The sequence below is a fragment of the Anomaloglossus baeobatrachus genome, unplaced genomic scaffold (genome assembly GCF_048569485.1).
Source record: "Anomaloglossus baeobatrachus isolate aAnoBae1 unplaced genomic scaffold, aAnoBae1.hap1 Scaffold_573, whole genome shotgun sequence".
NCBI classification, from domain to species: domain Eukaryota; kingdom Metazoa; phylum Chordata; class Amphibia; order Anura; family Aromobatidae; genus Anomaloglossus; species Anomaloglossus baeobatrachus.
This window is the reverse complement of record NW_027444935.1, coordinates 124,698-143,920: the sequence shown is the minus strand read 5'-3', so window position 1 is coordinate 143,920 and position 19,223 is coordinate 124,698. Positions and strand designations below refer to the sequence as shown.

Below are 19,223 nucleotides of genomic sequence, written 5' to 3'. Positions count from 1 at the left end.
CTTTCTACGGGTAAGGATGGCAAAGGGTGGCAGTGACGGAAAGTCAGGCAACCTGTCCTGTCCGTCTTTTTGTATCGTGAATTGGAAAGACTGCAAGGGGGAGGGGAGTTGCTTGCGCCCTAAAGGAGGAGTTATTCAGATTCATTGCAGTGGGCGGCGGCTGCAAAACGCACCATTCTTCTTGTTTTTGCTCTGCAAAGCAGCCTTTTCAAGGGTTGGCTTGGGTGACAAAATGTCTTGTGTAGGCGTGGGTTTGTCTCCCTCTCGCTCTCTCTCCCTAAGATGTGTCCGGCATAGGCCAGGGTGCCACTCGAGGCCCAAACCAATTCTGGTTATCGCTTCTCGGCCTTTTGGCTGCGATCTGGTGTTGGTAATCCTGCTAGCATCTGGTTGTAGCACATTGGGTGTCTGGGGTACCCCGCCTTTTGGCCTTAGGTGCGGGTCCCACTCTTGTAGTGGGATCCAATCCTCTGCTGCTTTTGGGAGGTGGGCTTAGTCCCCAGACAACGAGTTGCGATCGCTCAGCTGGATTATCTTTGGATTTTCCAGTGAGTATTTTGTTGCGGAAAATCCCCCGTTGCCATGGATGCGGATCCTGGCGATATTCCCACCTATGCTCGCCTAAAGCATACGGTACGGGTATACTTCGATAAAGGAGGGAGTGATGGTCGTGGCCTAAGATATGTCGTGGGAGAGGTGCTTGAACGCACCTTCTCAGTGCGTAAACAGGAAATCTTGGCCATCCAGGACTACCCTCGACGAGGTGTGTTCGATATTACCTTTACAGGAGAGGGTATCCACCGAGATTTCTGTACTAAAACTAAGGATCCGGATGTGATTTTCCAAAAGAAACCATCCCTTAAAGGTATAACTATTGTAGAACACAAAATTGACGATGTAAAGATTCTTATTGTTAAAATTTACTCTCCTTATGTGACTGAGACTGAGATTACTTCATTCCTTAATAATTTTTTTTCCAAGGTGGTGTGTCAAGGGAAGGTAATGAATGAATGTGGCATATGGAGTAGTAAATGGAGGTATGTTGTCACTTGTATTAAGGACCCTACGGTAGCAGGAGGTATACGTTTACCTCCAGCCCGTTTTAAAATAGGTAATACGAATGGCGACCTTTTTTTTAATGGTATGCCTCCCTTTTGTCGTAAATGTAAAAAATATGGACATTCTGATTGTGATGTGACTTGTGTTTCTTGTGGAGGTAAAGATCATAAGACTGATAAATGTCCAAAAGGAAGCATATGTACTAATTGTATGTCAAACACTCACTCTTTTTTCAAATGTCCCTACAGGAATGTCTGGGGAAAATCACGAGTGGAGAAGCCCTCGGCCCCTGACCAACCCTCGGCTGGTTCGGACAGGCCTGTGGGAAGGGAGGATGGAGAGAGAGACGGAGATGAGCCAAGCAAACAAACTCAGGCTGCAGAAGGCGTCCCCGTGTCGGATGAAATGGCGAAGGAAAGGAGGGAACGGCAGGGCAGAAGGCCGGAGGCGGCCTCCGTAGAGAGGCCAGAAGTATCTGCCAAAGGCCAATCCTCGTCTTCGTGTACTCCCGGGATGACTCCCAGATGCCAGACTTCTGGACCAAAGAGACGTAAGTTGCAGGGGTCTCAGAGGGAACCTGAGGTAGTACCCCCTCCGGACCCTCCGGATGATGGTGGGAACCCAATGGCGTGTCAGCAGGAGGGAGTTACCCTACCCTCTTCAGAAATGGAGATGGGGACTGGGGTGGCTGCCTCCGTGATCCCGGAGACCCCGGTCAATGTGCTGATTACACCCGAGGCGCGTGTGCTCGATGAGACTCTCCCTGACTATTCCCTTAAAGGAGATGGGATGGAGTGTCTGGAGCAGGGAGACGGGTCAGCTGACCAGATGCAAATTACTAGTATGAGAACTCAGTCTGTCCCGGGAGGTGTGCAGCCTGAGACGTTAACCAATGGGGAGTCCTCAGATACGGACTCCTTGCAAACGGTCATCTCCGACGATCTATCCTACTCTGAAGGAGACGTCTGAACCAGCTGAGGTAAGAGTTTAGAAATATTTAATTATCCTTCTTCTTTTCTCTTATGGCAGGGGTTAAGGGTGTGTCTCTAAATGTGAGAGGGCTTAAAACACAGGCAAAAAGAGTGGCGTTGTTTGATTTTCTTACTACTCTGACTGCAACTGTATTCTTTTTACAAGAGTGTTCTATATCACACAGTTTAAATTACCATGAGTATCAGAAAGATTGGACGTATGGACCCTCAGTGTGGTCGGGGTCAAATGGGTCCAAGTCAGCAGGGGTCGCCATTCTTTTTAGGGGGAATGCGTTTATTGATTCTGTTCAAGAGATTTTACCTGGCAGAATTTTATTAGTTCAAGCTATTATTGATGGTTACAAATGGCAATTTTTAAATTTTTATGGATCCGCAGACAAGCAAGAAAGAGCTGAAATGTTAGATATGTTACCCTTATTTCTTAATGACTCTACCCCGATGGTTTTAGCAGGTGATTTTAATTGCATTCTCGGTGGTGAGAAAAGAATTTCCAGCGCAACAAGCAGAAATTATGATAAAACTTCTTTTATGCTTAGAAACATTGTGCTGGATTTTAGATTAAACGATGTTTTTAAGGAATGTAATAGAGATTTACCATTGCAGGACTGGGTGACATGGAGTAATGTTAACTGTAGCTCCAGGATTGATTTTATTTTCTGCTCAAAGTCCGTGCTGCCTTTTAAATGTGAGCTTCTAACTAATGCATTTTCTGACCATAAATTATTATCCTTTCATGTAAAACATGATGATCTTTTTAAAAAAGGGAAAGGTTCTTGGAAGTTAAATATCTCCCTTTTAGAAGACCCTCAAATTTTAACTGATTTTACTAATTTCTATTTATATTTTAAGAGAATAAGAGACCCTCGTATTCCCATCAGCAGGTGGTGGGAAAAAATGAAAAAAAATATAAAAGATTTTTTTATTAAGGCAGGAGCACAGAAGGTAAAGGAAAAGAGAGAATTTTATACCCAACTTACTACCAGGTTACAAACCTTATATAAATTAAGAAATAATGATATGGATGTGGAGAAAGATATTAGTGACCTAAAAAATGAAATCCACCACACACTAGAACAAAAAGGGAAAGAGCTTATTTTTCATGCTAAGGTTAAACATATTGAAAATAATGAAACTTGTTCGAGGTATTTTTTTAAATGTATGGTGGAAAAGCGGGTTTTTATCAACTCTATGGAAGGTGAACAAAATATAGAGGGGATTTTAGCCAAAGTGTATGAGTATTATTCTGAGCTTTTTAACACAAAAAGTATTGATAATTGTTTTACAGAAAGTATTTTAGATGATATTTCCATCAGTCTTGACCCTGTTTCACAAGAATTTTTAATACAGGACCTGAGTGAGGAAGAGGTATCAGACGCGGTGGGGAGTTTTAAGGCTGGTAAAGTACCGGGACCCGATGGCATACCTATAGAGTTTTATTCCACCTTTTATGACATTTTACAAGAGGATTTGTTTTCTGTTTTTAGTGAGGTTTTTAGAACAAAAATTCTCCCCACCTCATGGAGGAGGGGTGAGGTTTCCCTCATACATAAAATAGGAGACAAATCTAGTCTAAAAAATTGGAGACCTATCACTCTTTTAAATTGTGATTACAAAATACTGGCAAAAATATGTGCAACTAGATTGAAAAAAGTGATAGAGAATATAATTCATATAAATCAAGTGTGCGGTATACCGGGAAGGAGTGTGTGGGAAAACTTAAATTTAATCAAAGATGTGATTGATGACACAAAGTCAAGGGGGAGTCAGTTGGCGGTCCTGTCCTTAGACTTCGAGAAAGCCTTTGACAGAGTGTCACATCAGTTCCTATTTAAGGTTTTATCACGCATGGGAATACCTGAAGGATTTTTATTGTCTCTTAAAGCATTTTATCACAATTGTACAAGTAAAATTTTAGTTAATGGTTTTAAAACGAAGGAGGTGGTTTTAAACTCTGGGGTTAAACAAGGTTGCCCATTGTCCCCTTTATTATTTGTGTGTGCCCTTGAACCGTTACTTTGTGCTTTAAGGAGAGATAAGCAGATCCGTGGTATCCCGTTGCCGGGGGGAGGTGGTTTGGAAGCTAAGGTAACGGGTTACATGGATGATGTGGTGGTAATTTGTAAAGATGCTCTGTCTATTAGGAAAGCGTTGAAACAGGTAGAATATTTTTGTTGTGGGTCTAGTTTTAAGGTTAATTTAAACAAAAGTGGTATTCTAAATGTGGGGAATATGACACTAAATGATATTCCAGTACCTGAATGTGAGTCTGTGAAGATTTTAGGGGTGATTTTTAATGAGACAAATAAAGGGAAAGAAAGTTGGGAGGTCATTGCACAAAAGGTGAATCAAAAGCTGTGTATGTGGAGGCTACGAAAGCTGACGATGGAGGGGAAGGTTCTGATTATAAAAATGGTCATTCTTCCTCTGTTGTTGTATTTGAGCCTTGTCTTCCCTCCTCCCACACGAATTTTTAACCAGATCATCAAAGCGTGTTTTACTTTTTTTTGGAATTCTAAGATGGAGAAATTAAAAAGAGAAGTGGTAATTAAACCTAAAGAAAAAGGTGGCAAAGATTTTCCAGATTTTAGAGCTTTTGTTTATATAAGGTTTTTTGTTTTGTGTTTTAATGCCCTTTCAAAATCTAACTACTGGTCATATTTTATTCGTTTTAATACGGGTTATTTTATGAGACGTCTTGGTTGGTTTCAAACGGTTTTAAGTTCCCCGTACGCTTTTAATATGCCAGATAGTTACGTTATTTTGGAAACTATTGTTAATTCTTATGATTTGAAAGGGAAAATTGTAGAGGATATAAAAGACAGCAAGAAGATTTTAAAGTGTTTTAAGGATAAACAGCCAATAACACAGATTGGGAATTTTAATGAAATTAAGTGTGTTGAAATATTTCAAAATATTAATGCATCGTACCTTTTTAATTCCCAGAAGGACCTGGCCTGGAGCTGTGTGCATGATTGTCTTCCATGCAGAGCATTCCAACACAGAAGAGGACTTGTGACTACTGCCAGATGTCCAAGGGAAAGATGCTTCGGAGATGAGACGGTACTACATATTTTATGGACTTGTTCTTTTGCACGACAAATATGGACACGAATTTTTCCTTTATTGCAAAAAATGACGGACATCAGAGATCTGACTTTTGAGTCTGTTTTATTTGGGTATGTGGAATGTCCCACCGTCAATAAGAAGATCATCGCATGGAAGACAATCAGCACAGTCAAGGAAGCTCTGTGGAAGGCCAGGAACATCCTTCTTTTTAAGCATGATGTTATATCTGTGCAGGATGTTATAGATTTGGCTTTTAGTGATATGTATCTGTATTATATTCTGGACAAGAAGAAGAATGTCATTTTATCGAAACAGTGGTTTGTAAAGGAGTGGAACTCCGCAATTTAAAGGAACAATTTTTGTATATAATTTATAGGTTGAGTGTAAAGGAATTGTGGATAGTGTTCTTTATAGGAGTGAAGCCCTGTAGTGTAAAGGACTTGTAATATGTAGACTGCTTACTATATGCAATACAAATGTAAATGATGTTTTGATATTCTGTAATTGAGATACAGATGTAATCACAGAAAATGTTGTAAAATGGAATGTTTTTAATGTAATGTACTTTTATATCCAATAATAAACGGGTGTACCTTGTTTTAGGTACTTCCAAGTTAAAAAAAAATCTGTTCTTATCAGTTTAATATCTGATACGTCCCCTATCTGGGGACCATATATTAAATGGATTTTTAGAACAGGGAGATGGAAAAAGAGCTTGCTCTGTCCACTCCACGCATTGACCTGGTATTGCAGTACCTCCAGGAACGGTGCACCCCTTCTTAACCCAGTTTCCAAAAGCAGAACTCGATTCACCTGATTCATATTAGCCCGATTAGCGAATTGAAATGAATTTTTATCTAACACACTTTTTACTTGCTTTATTCATCCAAATAGCAAACTCATCACCACTCAACTTCACCAACTCTGCTATGTCCCGTGCAGTATCTTGTTGTCAGTCTAATCTAGATCATGTGTAATTGAATGGAATAGATCCCTTTTGGACAAAGTGGAGTCAGATGCTGCAGTGACCACAGGTGTGAGAGGATCTACAATTGGCATCTGGTGTTATCTCTCTGCTTCCACTCCAAATAAAGTTACCTGTTGTTACCTGAACGTCAAATACTAAGAATGGGCGGCCTATGAAAGAATTAGTACTTTCATTAAGTATACTAAACCGGCTAATTGGGAATAGACAAACTGTAAAAAGCCCTCTGAGAAAGCCCCTCTCTAACCTTTGTTAGTAAGCTTTTCTGTAGCCTGCCTGTTGATGTATTTTCGGTTTGAACAGTGCACAACATGAAGAGACGGAACACTGGCGGCTTGTCACAATGCCCCCCGATGACATCACAATAGCGCTGCTGCCTAGAAAACAAGCTGCGCAGAAGAAGTTGTTCTTTGGGTGGGAGGGTGGGCTAGTGGAAGGAGGGGGCAATCTCTTTTTTTCCCGGGTGGTAGGGGGATGACAGGAGAAGGGAAGCGGGTGGTGAGAAAGGTACAGAGGGCAGGGTTTGGGGGCTGGGAAGGAAAGGGAAAAGATTAGGGTTTGGGGATGATGAAAGGGCTTTCTACGGGTAAGGATGGCAAAGGGTGGCAGTGACGGAAAGTCAGGCAACCTGTCCTGTCCGTCTTTTTGTATCGTGAATTGGAAAGACTGCAAGGGGGAGGGGAGTTGCTTGCGCCCTAAAGGAGGAGTTATTCAGATTCATTGCAGTGGGCGGCGGCTGCAAAACGCACCATTCTTCTTGTTTTTGCTCTGCAAAGCAGCCTTTTCAAGGGTTGGCTTGGGTGACAAAATGTCTTGTGTAGGCGTGGGTTTGTCTCCCTCTCGCTCTCTCTCCCTAAGATGTGTCCGGCATAGGCCAGGGTGCCACTCGAGGCCCAAACCAATTCTGGTTATCGCTTCTCGGCCTTTTGGCTAAGATCAAGTGTAGTATCTGTTCTTATCAGTTTAATATCTAATACGTCCCCTATCTGGGGACCATATATTAAATGGATTTTTAGAACAGGGAGATGGAAAAAGAGCTTGCTCTGTCCACTCCACGCATTGACCTGGTATTGCAGTACCTCCAGGAACGGTGCACCCCTTCTTAACCCAGTTTCCAAAAGCAGAACTCGATTCACCTGATTCATATTAGCCCGATTAGCGAATTGAAATGAATTTTTATCTAACACACTTTTTACTTGCTTTATTCATCCAAATAGCAAACTCATCACCACTCAACTTCACCAACTCTGCTATGTCCCGTGCAGTATCTTGTTGTCAGTCTAATCTAGATCATGTGTAATTGAATGGAATAGATCCCTTTTGGACAAAGTGGAGTCAGATGCTGCAGTGACCACAGGTGTGAGAGGATCTACAATTGGCATCTGGTGTTATCTCTCTGCTTCCACTCCAAATAAAGTTACCTGTTGTTACCTGAACGTCAAATACTAAGAATGGGCGGCCTATGAAAGAATTAGTACTTTCATTAAGTATACTAAACCGGCTAATTGGGAATAGACAAACTGTAAAAAGCCCTCTGAGAAAGCCCCTCTCTAACCTTTGTTAGTAAGCTTTTCTGTAGCCTGCCTGTTGATGTATTTTCGGTTTGAACAGTGCACAACATGAAGAGACGGAACACTGGCGGCTTGTCACAATGCCCCCCGATGACATCACAATAGCGCTGCTGCCTAGAAAACAAGCTGCGCAGAAGAAGTTGTTCTTTGGGTGGGAGGGTGGGCTAGTGGAAGGAGGGGGCAATCTCTTTTTTTCCCGGGTGGTAGGGGGATGACAGGAGAAGGGAAGCGGGTGGTGAGAAAGGTACAGAGGGCAGGGTTTGGGGGCTGGGAAGGAAAGGGAAAAGATTAGGGTTTGGGGATGATGAAAGGGCTTTCTACGGGTAAGGATGGCAAAGGGTGGCAGTGACGGAAAGTCAGGCAACCTGTCCTGTCCGTCTTTTTGTATCGTGAATTGGAAAGACTGCAAGGGGGAGGGGAGTTGCTTGCGCCCTAAAGGAGGAGTTATTCAGATTCATTGCAGTGGGCGGCGGCTGCAAAACGCACCATTCTTCTTGTTTTTGCTCTGCAAAGCAGCCTTTTCAAGGGTTGGCTTGGGTGACAAAATGTCTTGTGTAGGCGTGGGTTTGTCTCCCTCTCGCTCTCTCTCCCTAAGATGTGTCCGGCATAGGCCAGGGTGCCACTCGAGGCCCAAACCAATTCTGGTTATCGCTTCTCGGCCTTTTGGCTAAGATCAAGTGTAGTATCTGTTCTTATCAGTTTAATATCTGATACGTCCCCTATCTGGGGACCATATATTAAATGGATTTTTAGAACAGGGAGATGGAAAAAGAGCTTGCTCTGTCCACTCCACGCATTGACCTGGTATTGCAGTACCTCCAGGAACGGTGCACCCCTTCTTAACCCAGTTTCCAAAAGCAGAACTCGATTCACCTGATTCATATTAGCCCGATTAGCGAATTGAAATGAATTTTTATCTAACACACTTTTTACTTGCTTTATTCATCCAAATAGCAAACTCATCACCACTCAACTTCACCAACTCTGCTATGTCCCGTGCAGTATCTTGTTGTCAGTCTAATCTAGATCATGTGTAATTGAATGGAATAGATCCCTTTTGGACAAAGTGGAGTCAGATGCTGCAGTGACCACAGGTGTGAGAGGATCTACAATTGGCATCTGGTGTTATCTCTCTGCTTCCACTCCAAATAAAGTTACCTGTTGTTACCTGAACGTCAAATACTAAGAATGGGCGGCCTATGAAAGAATTAGTACTTTCATTAAGTATACTAAACCGGCTAATTGGGAATAGACAAACTGTAAAAAGCCCTCTGAGAAAGCCCCTCTCTAACCTTTGTTAGTAAGCTTTTCTGTAGCCTGCCTGTTGATGTATTTTCGGTTTGAACAGTGCACAACATGAAGAGACGGAACACTGGCGGCTTGTCACAATGCCCCCCGATGACATCACAATAGCGCTGCTGCCTAGAAAACAAGCTGCGCAGAAGAAGTTGTTCTTTGGGTGGGAGGGTGGGCTAGTGGAAGGAGGGGGCAATCTCTTTTTTTCCCGGGTGGTAGGGGGATGACAGGAGAAGGGAAGCGGGTGGTGAGAAAGGTACAGAGGGCAGGGTTTGGGGGCTGGGAAGGAAAGGGAAAAGATTAGGGTTTGGGGATGATGAAAGGGCTTTCTACGGGTAAGGATGGCAAAGGGTGGCAGTGACGGAAAGTCAGGCAACCTGTCCTGTCCGTCTTTTTGTATCGTGAATTGGAAAGACTGCAAGGGGGAGGGGAGTTGCTTGCGCCCTAAAGGAGGAGTTATTCAGATTCATTGCAGTGGGCGGCGGCTGCAAAACGCACCATTCTTCTTGTTTTTGCTCTGCAAAGCAGCCTTTTCAAGGGTTGGCTTGGGTGACAAAATGTCTTGTGTAGGCGTGGGTTTGTCTCCCTCTCGCTCTCTCTCCCTAAGATGTGTCCGGCATAGGCCAGGGTGCCACTCGAGGCCCAAACCAATTCTGGTTATCGCTTCTCGGCCTTTTGGCTAAGATCAAGTGTAGTATCTGTTCTTATCAGTTTAATATCTGATACGTCCCCTATCTGGGGACCATATATTAAATGGATTTTTAGAACAGGGAGATGGAAAAAGAGCTTGCTCTGTCCACTCCACGCATTGACCTGGTATTGCAGTACCTCCAGGAACGGTGCACCCCTTCTTAACCCAGTTTCCAAAAGCAGAACTCGATTCACCTGATTCATATTAGCCCGATTAGCGAATTGAAATGAATTTTTATCTAACACACTTTTTACTTGCTTTATTCATCCAAATAGCAAACTCATCACCACTCAACTTCACCAACTCTGCTATGTCCCGTGCAGTATCTTGTTGTCAGTCTAATCTAGATCATGTGTAATTGAATGGAATAGATCCCTTTTGGACAAAGTGGAGTCAGATGCTGCAGTGACCACAGGTGTGAGAGGATCTACAATTGGCATCTGGTGTTATCTCTCTGCTTCCACTCCAAATAAAGTTACCTGTTGTTACCTGAACGTCAAATACTAAGAATGGGCGGCCTATGAAAGAATTAGTACTTTCATTAAGTATACTAAACCGGCTAATTGGGAATAGACAAACTGTAAAAAGCCCTCTGAGAAAGCCCCTCTCTAACCTTTGTTAGTAAGCTTTTCTGTAGCCTGCCTGTTGATGTATTTTCGGTTTGAACAGTGCACAACATGAAGAGACGGAACACTGGCGGCTTGTCACAATGCCCCCCGATGACATCACAATAGCGCTGCTGCCTAGAAAACAAGCTGCGCAGAAGAAGTTGTTCTTTGGGTGGGAGGGTGGGCTAGTGGAAGGAGGGGGCAATCTCTTTTTTTCCCGGGTGGTAGGGGGATGACAGGAGAAGGGAAGCGGGTGGTGAGAAAGGTACAGAGGGCAGGGTTTGGGGGCTGGGAAGGAAAGGGAAAAGATTAGGGTTTGGGGATGATGAAAGGGCTTTCTACGGGTAAGGATGGCAAAGGGTGGCAGTGACGGAAAGTCAGGCAACCTGTCCTGTCCGTCTTTTTGTATCGTGAATTGGAAAGACTGCAAGGGGGAGGGGAGTTGCTTGCGCCCTAAAGGAGGAGTTATTCAGATTCATTGCAGTGGGCGGCGGCTGCAAAACGCACCATTCTTCTTGTTTTTGCTCTGCAAAGCAGCCTTTTCAAGGGTTGGCTTGGGTGACAAAATGTCTTGTGTAGGCGTGGGTTTGTCTCCCTCTCGCTCTCTCTCCCTAAGATGTGTCCGGCATAGGCCAGGGTGCCACTCGAGGCCCAAACCAATTCTGGTTATCGCTTCTCGGCCTTTTGGCTAAGATCAAGTGTAGTATCTGTTCTTATCAGTTTAATATCTGATACGTCCCCTATCTGGGGACCATATATTAAATGGATTTTTAGAACAGGGAGATGGAAAAAGAGCTTGCTCTGTCCACTCCACGCATTGACCTGGTATTGCAGTACCTCCAGGAACGGTGCACCCCTTCTTAACCCAGTTTCCAAAAGCAGAACTCGATTCACCTGATTCATATTAGCCCGATTAGCGAATTGAAATGAATTTTTATCTAACACACTTTTTACTTGCTTTATTCATCCAAATAGCAAACTCATCACCACTCAACTTCACCAACTCTGCTATGTCCCGTGCAGTATCTTGTTGTCAGTCTAATCTAGATCATGTGTAATTGAATGGAATAGATCCCTTTTGGACAAAGTGGAGTCAGATGCTGCAGTGACCACAGGTGTGAGAGGATCTACAATTGGCATCTGGTGTTATCTCTCTGCTTCCACTCCAAATAAAGTTACCTGTTGTTACCTGAACGTCAAATACTAAGAATGGGCAGCCTATGAAAGAATTAGTACTTTCATTAAGTATACTAAACCGGCTAATTGGGAATAGACAAACTGTAAAAAGCCCTCTGAGAAAGCCCCTCTCTAACCTTTGTTAGTAAGCTTTTCTGTAGCCTGCCTGTTGATGTATTTTCGGTTTGAACAGTGCACAACATGAAGAGACGGAACACTGGCGGCTTGTCACAATGCCCCCCGATGACATCACAATAGCGCTGCTGCCTAGAAAACAAGCTGCGCAGAAGAAGTTGTTCTTTGGGTGGGAGGGTGGGCTAGTGGAAGGAGGGGGCAATCTCTTTTTTTCCCGGGTGGTAGGGGGATGACAGGAGAAGGGAAGCGGGTGGTGAGAAAGGTACAGAGGGCAGGGTTTGGGGGCTGGGAAGGAAAGGGAAAAGATTAGGGTTTGGGGATGATGAAAGGGCTTTCTACGGGTAAGGATGGCAAAGGGTGGCAGTGACGGAAAGTCAGGCAACCTGTCCTGTCCGTCTTTTTGTATCGTGAATTGGAAAGACTGCAAGGGGGAGGGGAGTTGCTTGCGCCCTAAAGGAGGAGTTATTCAGATTCATTGCAGTGGGCGGCGGCTGCAAAACGCACCATTCTTCTTGTTTTTGCTCTGCAAAGCAGCCTTTTCAAGGGTTGGCTTGGGTGACAAAATGTCTTGTGTAGGCGTGGGTTTGTCTCCCTCTCGCTCTCTCTCCCTAAGATGTGTCCGGCATAGGCCAGGGTGCCACTCGAGGCCCAAACCAATTCTGGTTATCGCTTCTCGGCCTTTTGGCTAAGATCAAGTGTAGTATCTGTTCTTATCAGTTTAATATCTGATACGTCCCCTATCTGGGGACCATATATTAAATGGATTTTTAGAACAGGGAGATGGAAAAAGAGCTTGCTCTGTCCACTCCACGCATTGACCTGGTATTGCAGTACCTCCAGGAACGGTGCACCCCTTCTTAACCCAGTTTCCAAAAGCAGAACTCGATTCACCTGATTCATATTAGCCCGATTAGCGAATTGAAATGAATTTTTATCTAACACACTTTTTACTTGCTTTATTCATCCAAATAGCAAACTCATCACCACTCAACTTCACCAACTCTGCTATGTCCCGTGCAGTATCTTGTTGTCAGTCTAATCTAGATCATGTGTAATTGAATGGAATAGATCCCTTTTGGACAAAGTGGAGTCAGATGCTGCAGTGACCACAGGTGTGAGAGGATCTACAATTGGCATCTGGTGTTATCTCTCTGCTTCCACTCCAAATAAAGTTACCTGTTGTTACCTGAACGTCAAATACTAAGAATGGGCGGCCTATGAAAGAATTAGTACTTTCATTAAGTATACTAAACCGGCTAATTGGGAATAGACAAACTGTAAAAAGCCCTCTGAGAAAGCCCCTCTCTAACCTTTGTTAGTAAGCTTTTCTGTAGCCTGCCTGTTGATGTATTTTCGGTTTGAACAGTGCACAACATGAAGAGACGGAACACTGGCGGCTTGTCACAATGCCCCCCGATGACATCACAATAGCGCTGCTGCCTAGAAAACAAGCTGCGCAGAAGAAGTTGTTCTTTGGGTGGGAGGGTGGGCTAGTGGAAGGAGGGGGCAATCTCTTTTTTTCCCGGGTGGTAGGGGGATGACAGGAGAAGGGAAGCGGGTGGTGAGAAAGGTACAGAGGGCAGGGTTTGGGGGCTGGGAAGGAAAGGGAAAAGATTAGGGTTTGGGGATGATGAAAGGGCTTTCTACGGGTAAGGATGGCAAAGGGTGGCAGTGACGGAAAGTCAGGCAACCTGTCCTGTCCGTCTTTTTGTATCGTGAATTGGAAAGACTGCAAGGGGGAGGGGAGTTGCTTGCGCCCTAAAGGAGGAGTTATTCAGATTCATTGCAGTGGGCGGCGGCTGCAAAACGCACCATTCTTCTTGTTTTTGCTCTGCAAAGCAGCCTTTTCAAGGGTTGGCTTGGGTGACAAAATGTCTTGTGTAGGCGTGGGTTTGTCTCCCTCTCGCTCTCTCTCCCTAAGATGTGTCCGGCATAGGCCAGGGTGCCACTCGAGGCCCAAACCAATTCTGGTTATCGCTTCTCGGCCTTTTGGCTAAGATCAAGTGTAGTATCTGTTCTTATCAGTTTAATATCTGATACGTCCCCTATCTGGGGACCATATATTAAATGGATTTTTAGAACAGGGAGATGGAAAAAGAGCTTGCTCTGTCCACTCCACGCATTGACCTGGTATTGCAGTACCTCCAGGAACGGTGCACCCCTTCTTAACCCAGTTTCCAAAAGCAGAACTCGATTCACCTGATTCATATTAGCCCGATTAGCGAATTGAAATGAATTTTTATCTAACACACTTTTTACTTGCTTTATTCATCCAAATAGCAAACTCATCACCACTCAACTTCACCAACTCTGCTATGTCCCGTGCAGTATCTTGTTGTCAGTCTAATCTAGATCATGTGTAATTGAATGGAATAGATCCCTTTTGGACAAAGTGGAGTCAGATGCTGCAGTGACCACAGGTGTGAGAGGATCTACAATTGGCATCTGGTGTTATCTCTCTGCTTCCACTCCAAATAAAGTTACCTGTTGTTACCTGAACGTCAAATACTAAGAATGGGCGGCCTATGAAAGAATTAGTACTTTCATTAAGTATACTAAACCGGCTAATTGGGAATAGACAAACTGTAAAAAGCCCTCTGAGAAAGCCCCTCTCTAACCTTTGTTAGTAAGCTTTTCTGTAGCCTGCCTGTTGATGTATTTTCGGTTTGAACAGTGCACAACATGAAGAGACGGAACACTGGCGGCTTGTCACAATGCCCCCCGATGACATCACAATAGCGCTGCTGCCTAGAAAACAAGCTGCGCAGAAGAAGTTGTTCTTTGGGTGGGAGGGTGGGCTAGTGGAAGGAGGGGGCAATCTCTTTTTTTCCCGGGTGGTAGGGGGATGACAGGAGAAGGGAAGCGGGTGGTGAGAAAGGTACAGAGGGCAGGGTTTGGGGGCTGGGAAGGAAAGGGAAAAGATTAGGGTTTGGGGATGATGAAAGGGCTTTCTACGGGTAAGGATGGCAAAGGGTGGCAGTGACGGAAAGTCAGGCAACCTGTCCTGTCCGTCTTTTTGTATCGTGAATTGGAAAGACTGCAAGGGGGAGGGGAGTTGCTTGCGCCCTAAAGGAGGAGTTATTCAGATTCATTGCAGTGGGCGGCGGCTGCAAAACGCACCATTCTTCTTGTTTTTGCTCTGCAAAGCAGCCTTTTCAAGGGTTGGCTTGGGTGACAAAATGTCTTGTGTAGGCGTGGGTTTGTCTCCCTCTCGCTCTCTCTCCCTAAGATGTGTCCGGCATAGGCCAGGGTGCCACTCGAGGCCCAAACCAATTCTGGTTATCGCTTCTCGGCCTTTTGGCTAAGATCAAGTGTAGTATCTGTTCTTATCAGTTTAATATCTGATACGTCCCCTATCTGGGGACCATATATTAAATGGATTTTTAGAACAGGGAGATGGAAAAAGAGCTTGCTCTGTCCACTCCACGCATTGACCTGGTATTGCAGTACCTCCAGGAACGGTGCATCCCTTCTTAACCCAGTTTCCAAAAGCAGAACTCGATTCACCTGATTCATATTAGCCCGATTAGCGAATTGAAATGAATTTTTATCTAACACACTTTTTACTTGCTTTATTCATCCAAATAGCAAACTCATCACCACTCAACTTCACCAACTCTGCTATGTCCCGTGCAGTATCTTGTTGTCAGTCTAATCTAGATCATGTGTAATTGAATGGAATAGATCCCTTTTGGACAAAGTGGAGTCAGATGCTGCAGTGACCACAGGTGTGAGAGGATCTACAATTGGCATCTGGTGTTATCTCTCTGCTTCCACTCCAAATAAAGTTACCTGTTGTTACCTGAACGTCAAATACTAAGAATGGGCGGCCTATGAAAGAATTAGTACTTTCATTAAGTATACTAAACCGGCTAATTGGGAATAGACAAACTGTAAAAAGCCCTCTGAGAAAGCCCCTCTCTAACCTTTGTTAGTAAGCTTTTCTGTAGCCTGCCTGTTGATGTATTTTCGGTTTGAACAGTGCACAACATGAAGAGACGGAACACTGGCGGCTTGTCACAATGCCCCCCGATGACATCACAATAGCGCTGCTGCCTAGAAAACAAGCTGCGCAGAAGAAGTTGTTCTTTGGGTGGGAGGGTGGGCTAGTGGAAGGAGGGGGCAATCTCTTTTTTTCCCGGGTGGTAGGGGGATGACAGGAGAAGGGAAGCGGGTGGTGAGAAAGGTACAGAGGGCAGGGTTTGGGGGCTGGGAAGGAAAGGGAAAAGATTAGGGTTTGGGGATGATGAAAGGGCTTTCTACGGGTAAGGATGGCAAAGGGTGGCAGTGACGGAAAGTCAGGCAACCTGTCCTGTCCGTCTTTTTGTATCGTGAATTGGAAAGACTGCAAGGGGGAGGGGAGTTGCTTGCGCCCTAAAGGAGGAGTTATTCAGATTCATTGCAGTGGGCGGCGGCTGCAAAACGCACCATTCTTCTTGTTTTTGCTCTGCAAAGCAGCCTTTTCAAGGGTTGGCTTGGGTGACAAAATGTCTTGTGTAGGCGTGGGTTTGTCTCCCTCTCGCTCTCTCTCCCTAAGATGTGTCCGGCATAGGCCAGGGTGCCACTCGAGGCCCAAACCAATTCTGGTTATCGCTTCTCGGCCTTTTGGCTAAGATCAAGTGTAGTATCTGTTCTTATCAGTTTAATATCTGATACGTCCCCTATCTGGGGACCATATATTAAATGGATTTTTAGAACAGGGAGATGGAAAAAGAGCTTGCTCTGTCCACTCCACGCATTGACCTGGTATTGCAGTACCTCCAGGAACGGTGCACCCCTTCTTAACCCAGTTTCCAAAAGCAGAACTCGATTCACCTGATTCATATTAGCCCGATTAGCGAATTGAAATGAATTTTTATCTAACACACTTTTTACTTGCTTTATTCATCCAAATAGCAAACTCATCACCACTCAACTTCACCAACTCTGCTATGTCCCGTGCAGTATCTTGTTGTCAGTCTAATCTAGATCATGTGTAATTGAATGGAATAGATCCCTTTTGGACAAAGTGGAGTCAGATGCTGCAGTGACCACAGGTGTGAGAGGATCTACAATTGGCATCTGGTGTTATCTCTCTGCTTCCACTCCAAATAAAGTTACCTGTTGTTACCTGAACGTCAAATACTAAGAATGGGCGGCCTATGAAAGAATTAGTACTTTCATTAAGTATACTAAACCGGCTAATTGGGAATAGACAAACTGTAAAAAGCCCTCTGAGAAAGCCCCTCTCTAACCTTTGTTAGTAAGCTTTTCTGTAGCCTGCCTGTTGATGTATTTTCGGTTTGAACAGTGCACAACATGAAGAGACGGAACACTGGCGGCTTGTCACAATGCCCCCCGATGACATCACAATAGCGCTGCTGCCTAGAAAACAAGCTGCGCAGAAGAAGTTGTTCTTTGGGTGGGAGGGTGGGCTAGTGGAAGGAGGGGGCAATCTCTTTTTTTCCCGGGTGGTAGGGGGATGACAGGAGAAGGGAAGCAGGTGGTGAGAAAGGTACAGAGGGCAGGGTTTGGGGGCTGGGAAGGAAAGGGAAAAGATTAGGGTTTGGGGATGATGAAAGGGCTTTCTACGGGTAAGGATGGCAAAGGGTGGCAGTGACGGAAAGTCAGGCAACCTGTCCTGTCCGTCTTTTTGTATCGTGAATTGGAAAGACTGCAAGGGGGAGGGGAGTTGCTTGCGCCCTAAAGGAGGAGTTATTCAGATTCATTGCAGTGGGCGGCGGCTGCAAAACGCACCATTCTTCTTGTTTTTGCTCTGCAAAGCAGCCTTTTCAAGGGTTGGCTTGGGTGACAAAATGTCTTGTGTAGGCGTGGGTTTGTCTCCCTCTCGCTCTCTCTCCCTAAGATGTGTCCGGCATAGGCCAGGGTGCCACTCGAGGCCCAAACCAATTCTGGTTATCGCTTCTCGGCCTTTTGGCTAAGATCAAGTGTAGTATCTGTTCTTATCAGTTTAATATCTGATACGTCCCCTATCTGGGGACCATATATTAAATGGATTTTTAGAACAGGGAGATGGAAAAAGAGCTTGCTCTGTCCACTCCACGCATTGACCTGGTATTGCAGTACCTCCAGGAACGGTGCACCCCTTCTTAACCCAGTTTCCAAAAGCAGAACTCGATTCACCTGATTCATATTAGCCCGATTAGCGAATTGAAATGAATTTTTATCTAACACACTTTTTACTTGCTTTATTCATCCAAATAGCAAACTCATCACCACTCAACTTCACCAACTCTGCTATGTCCCGTGCAGTATCTTGTTGTCAGTCTAATCTAGATCATGTGTAATTGAATGGAATAGATCCCTTTTGGACAAAGTGGAGTCAGATGCTGCAGTGACCACAGGTGTGAGAGGATCTACAATTGGCATCTGGTGTTATCTCTCTGCTTCCACTCCAAATAAAGTTACCTGTTGTTACCTGAACGTCAAATACTAAGAATGGGCGGCCTATGAAAGAATTAGTACTTTCATTAAGTATACTAAACCGGCTAATTGGGAATAGACAAACTGTAAAAAGCCCTCTGAGAAAGCCCCTCTCTAACCTTTGTTAGTAAGCTTTTCTGTAGCCTGCCTGTTGATGGATTTTCGGTTTGAACAGTGCACAACATGAAGAGACGGAACACTGGCGGCTTGTCATAATGCCCCCCGATGACATCACAATAGCGCTGCTGCCTAGAAAACAAGCTGCGCAGAAGAAGTTGTTCTTTGGGTGGGAGGGTGGGCTAGTGGAAGGAGGGGGCAATCTCTTTTTTTCCCGGGTGGTAGGGGGATGACAGGAGAAGGGAAGCGGGTGGTGAGAAAGGTACAGAGGGCAGGGTTTGGGGGCTGGGAAGGAAAGGGAAAAGATTAGGGTTTGGGGATGATGAAAGGGCTTTCTACGGGTAAGGATGGCAAAGGGTGGCAGTGACGGAAAGTCAGGCAACCTGTCCTGTCCGTCTTTTTGTATCGTGAATTGGAAAGACTGCAAGGGGGAGGGGAGTTGCTTGCGCCCTAAAGGAGGAGTTATTCAGATTCATTGCAGTGGGCGGCGGCTGCAAAACGCACCATTCTTCTTGTTTTTGCTCTGCAAAGCAGCCTTTTCAAGGGTTGGCTTGGGTGACAAAATGTCTTGTGTAGGCGTGGGTTTGTCTCCCTCTCGCTCTCTCTCCCTAAGATGTGTCCGGCATAGGCCAGGGTGCCACTCGAGGCCCAAACCAATTCTGGTTATCGCTTCTCGGCCTTTTGGCTAAGATCAAGTGTAGTATCTGTTCTTATCAGTTTAATATCTGATACGTCCCCTATCTGGGGACCATATATTAAATGGATTTTTAGAACAGGGAGATGGAAAAAGAGCTTGCTCTGTCCACTCCACGCATTGACCTGGTATTGCAGTACCTCCAGGAACGGTGCACCCCTTCTTAACCCAGTTTCCAAAAGCAGAACTCGATTCACCTGATTCATATTAGCCCGATTAGCGAATTGAAATGAATTTTTATCTAACACACTTTTTACTTGCTTTATTCATCCAAATAGCAAACTCATCACCACTCAACTTCACCAACTCTGCTATGTCCCGTGCAGTATCTTGTTGTCAGTCTAATCTAGATCATGTGTAATTGAATGGAATAGATCCCTTTTGGACAAAGTGGAGTCAGATGCTGCAGT

At 44.7% G+C, this 19,223-nt stretch overlaps 11 non-coding genes across 11 annotated transcripts; all 11 read left to right on the top strand.

Moving 5' to 3' along the window:
* Positions 1–5,710: 5,710 nt before the first annotated feature.
* On the top strand, positions 5,711–5,895 carry LOC142284747 (U2 spliceosomal RNA). Its single transcript, XR_012746230.1, has one exon. It is a non-coding gene; the product is annotated as a U2 spliceosomal RNA (small nuclear RNA).
* Positions 5,896–7,012: 1,117 nt separating this feature from the next.
* LOC142284738 (U2 spliceosomal RNA) lies at positions 7,013–7,203 on the top strand. Its single transcript, XR_012746222.1, has one exon. It is a non-coding gene; the product is annotated as a U2 spliceosomal RNA (small nuclear RNA).
* A 1,117-nt stretch (positions 7,204–8,320) lies between these two features.
* LOC142284691 (U2 spliceosomal RNA) lies at positions 8,321–8,511 on the top strand. The gene has a single exon (XR_012746178.1). It is a non-coding gene; the product is annotated as a U2 spliceosomal RNA (small nuclear RNA).
* A 1,117-nt stretch (positions 8,512–9,628) lies between these two features.
* On the top strand, positions 9,629–9,819 carry LOC142284690 (U2 spliceosomal RNA). The gene has a single exon (XR_012746177.1). It is a non-coding gene; the product is annotated as a U2 spliceosomal RNA (small nuclear RNA).
* A 1,117-nt stretch (positions 9,820–10,936) lies between these two features.
* On the top strand, positions 10,937–11,127 carry LOC142284689 (U2 spliceosomal RNA). Its single transcript, XR_012746176.1, has one exon. It is a non-coding gene; the product is annotated as a U2 spliceosomal RNA (small nuclear RNA).
* Positions 11,128–12,244: 1,117 nt separating this feature from the next.
* LOC142284688 (U2 spliceosomal RNA) lies at positions 12,245–12,435 on the top strand. The gene has a single exon (XR_012746175.1). It is a non-coding gene; the product is annotated as a U2 spliceosomal RNA (small nuclear RNA).
* Positions 12,436–13,552: 1,117 nt separating this feature from the next.
* LOC142284687 (U2 spliceosomal RNA) lies at positions 13,553–13,743 on the top strand. Its single transcript, XR_012746174.1, has one exon. It is a non-coding gene; the product is annotated as a U2 spliceosomal RNA (small nuclear RNA).
* Positions 13,744–14,860: 1,117 nt separating this feature from the next.
* LOC142284726 (U2 spliceosomal RNA) lies at positions 14,861–15,051 on the top strand. The gene has a single exon (XR_012746211.1). It is a non-coding gene; the product is annotated as a U2 spliceosomal RNA (small nuclear RNA).
* Positions 15,052–16,168: 1,117 nt separating this feature from the next.
* On the top strand, positions 16,169–16,359 carry LOC142284686 (U2 spliceosomal RNA). The gene has a single exon (XR_012746173.1). It is a non-coding gene; the product is annotated as a U2 spliceosomal RNA (small nuclear RNA).
* A 1,117-nt stretch (positions 16,360–17,476) lies between these two features.
* LOC142284685 (U2 spliceosomal RNA) lies at positions 17,477–17,667 on the top strand. Its single transcript, XR_012746171.1, has one exon. It is a non-coding gene; the product is annotated as a U2 spliceosomal RNA (small nuclear RNA).
* A 1,117-nt stretch (positions 17,668–18,784) lies between these two features.
* Positions 18,785–18,975, top strand: LOC142284684 (U2 spliceosomal RNA). Its single transcript, XR_012746170.1, has one exon. It is a non-coding gene; the product is annotated as a U2 spliceosomal RNA (small nuclear RNA).
* The last annotated feature ends 248 nt before the right edge of the window (positions 18,976–19,223 follow it).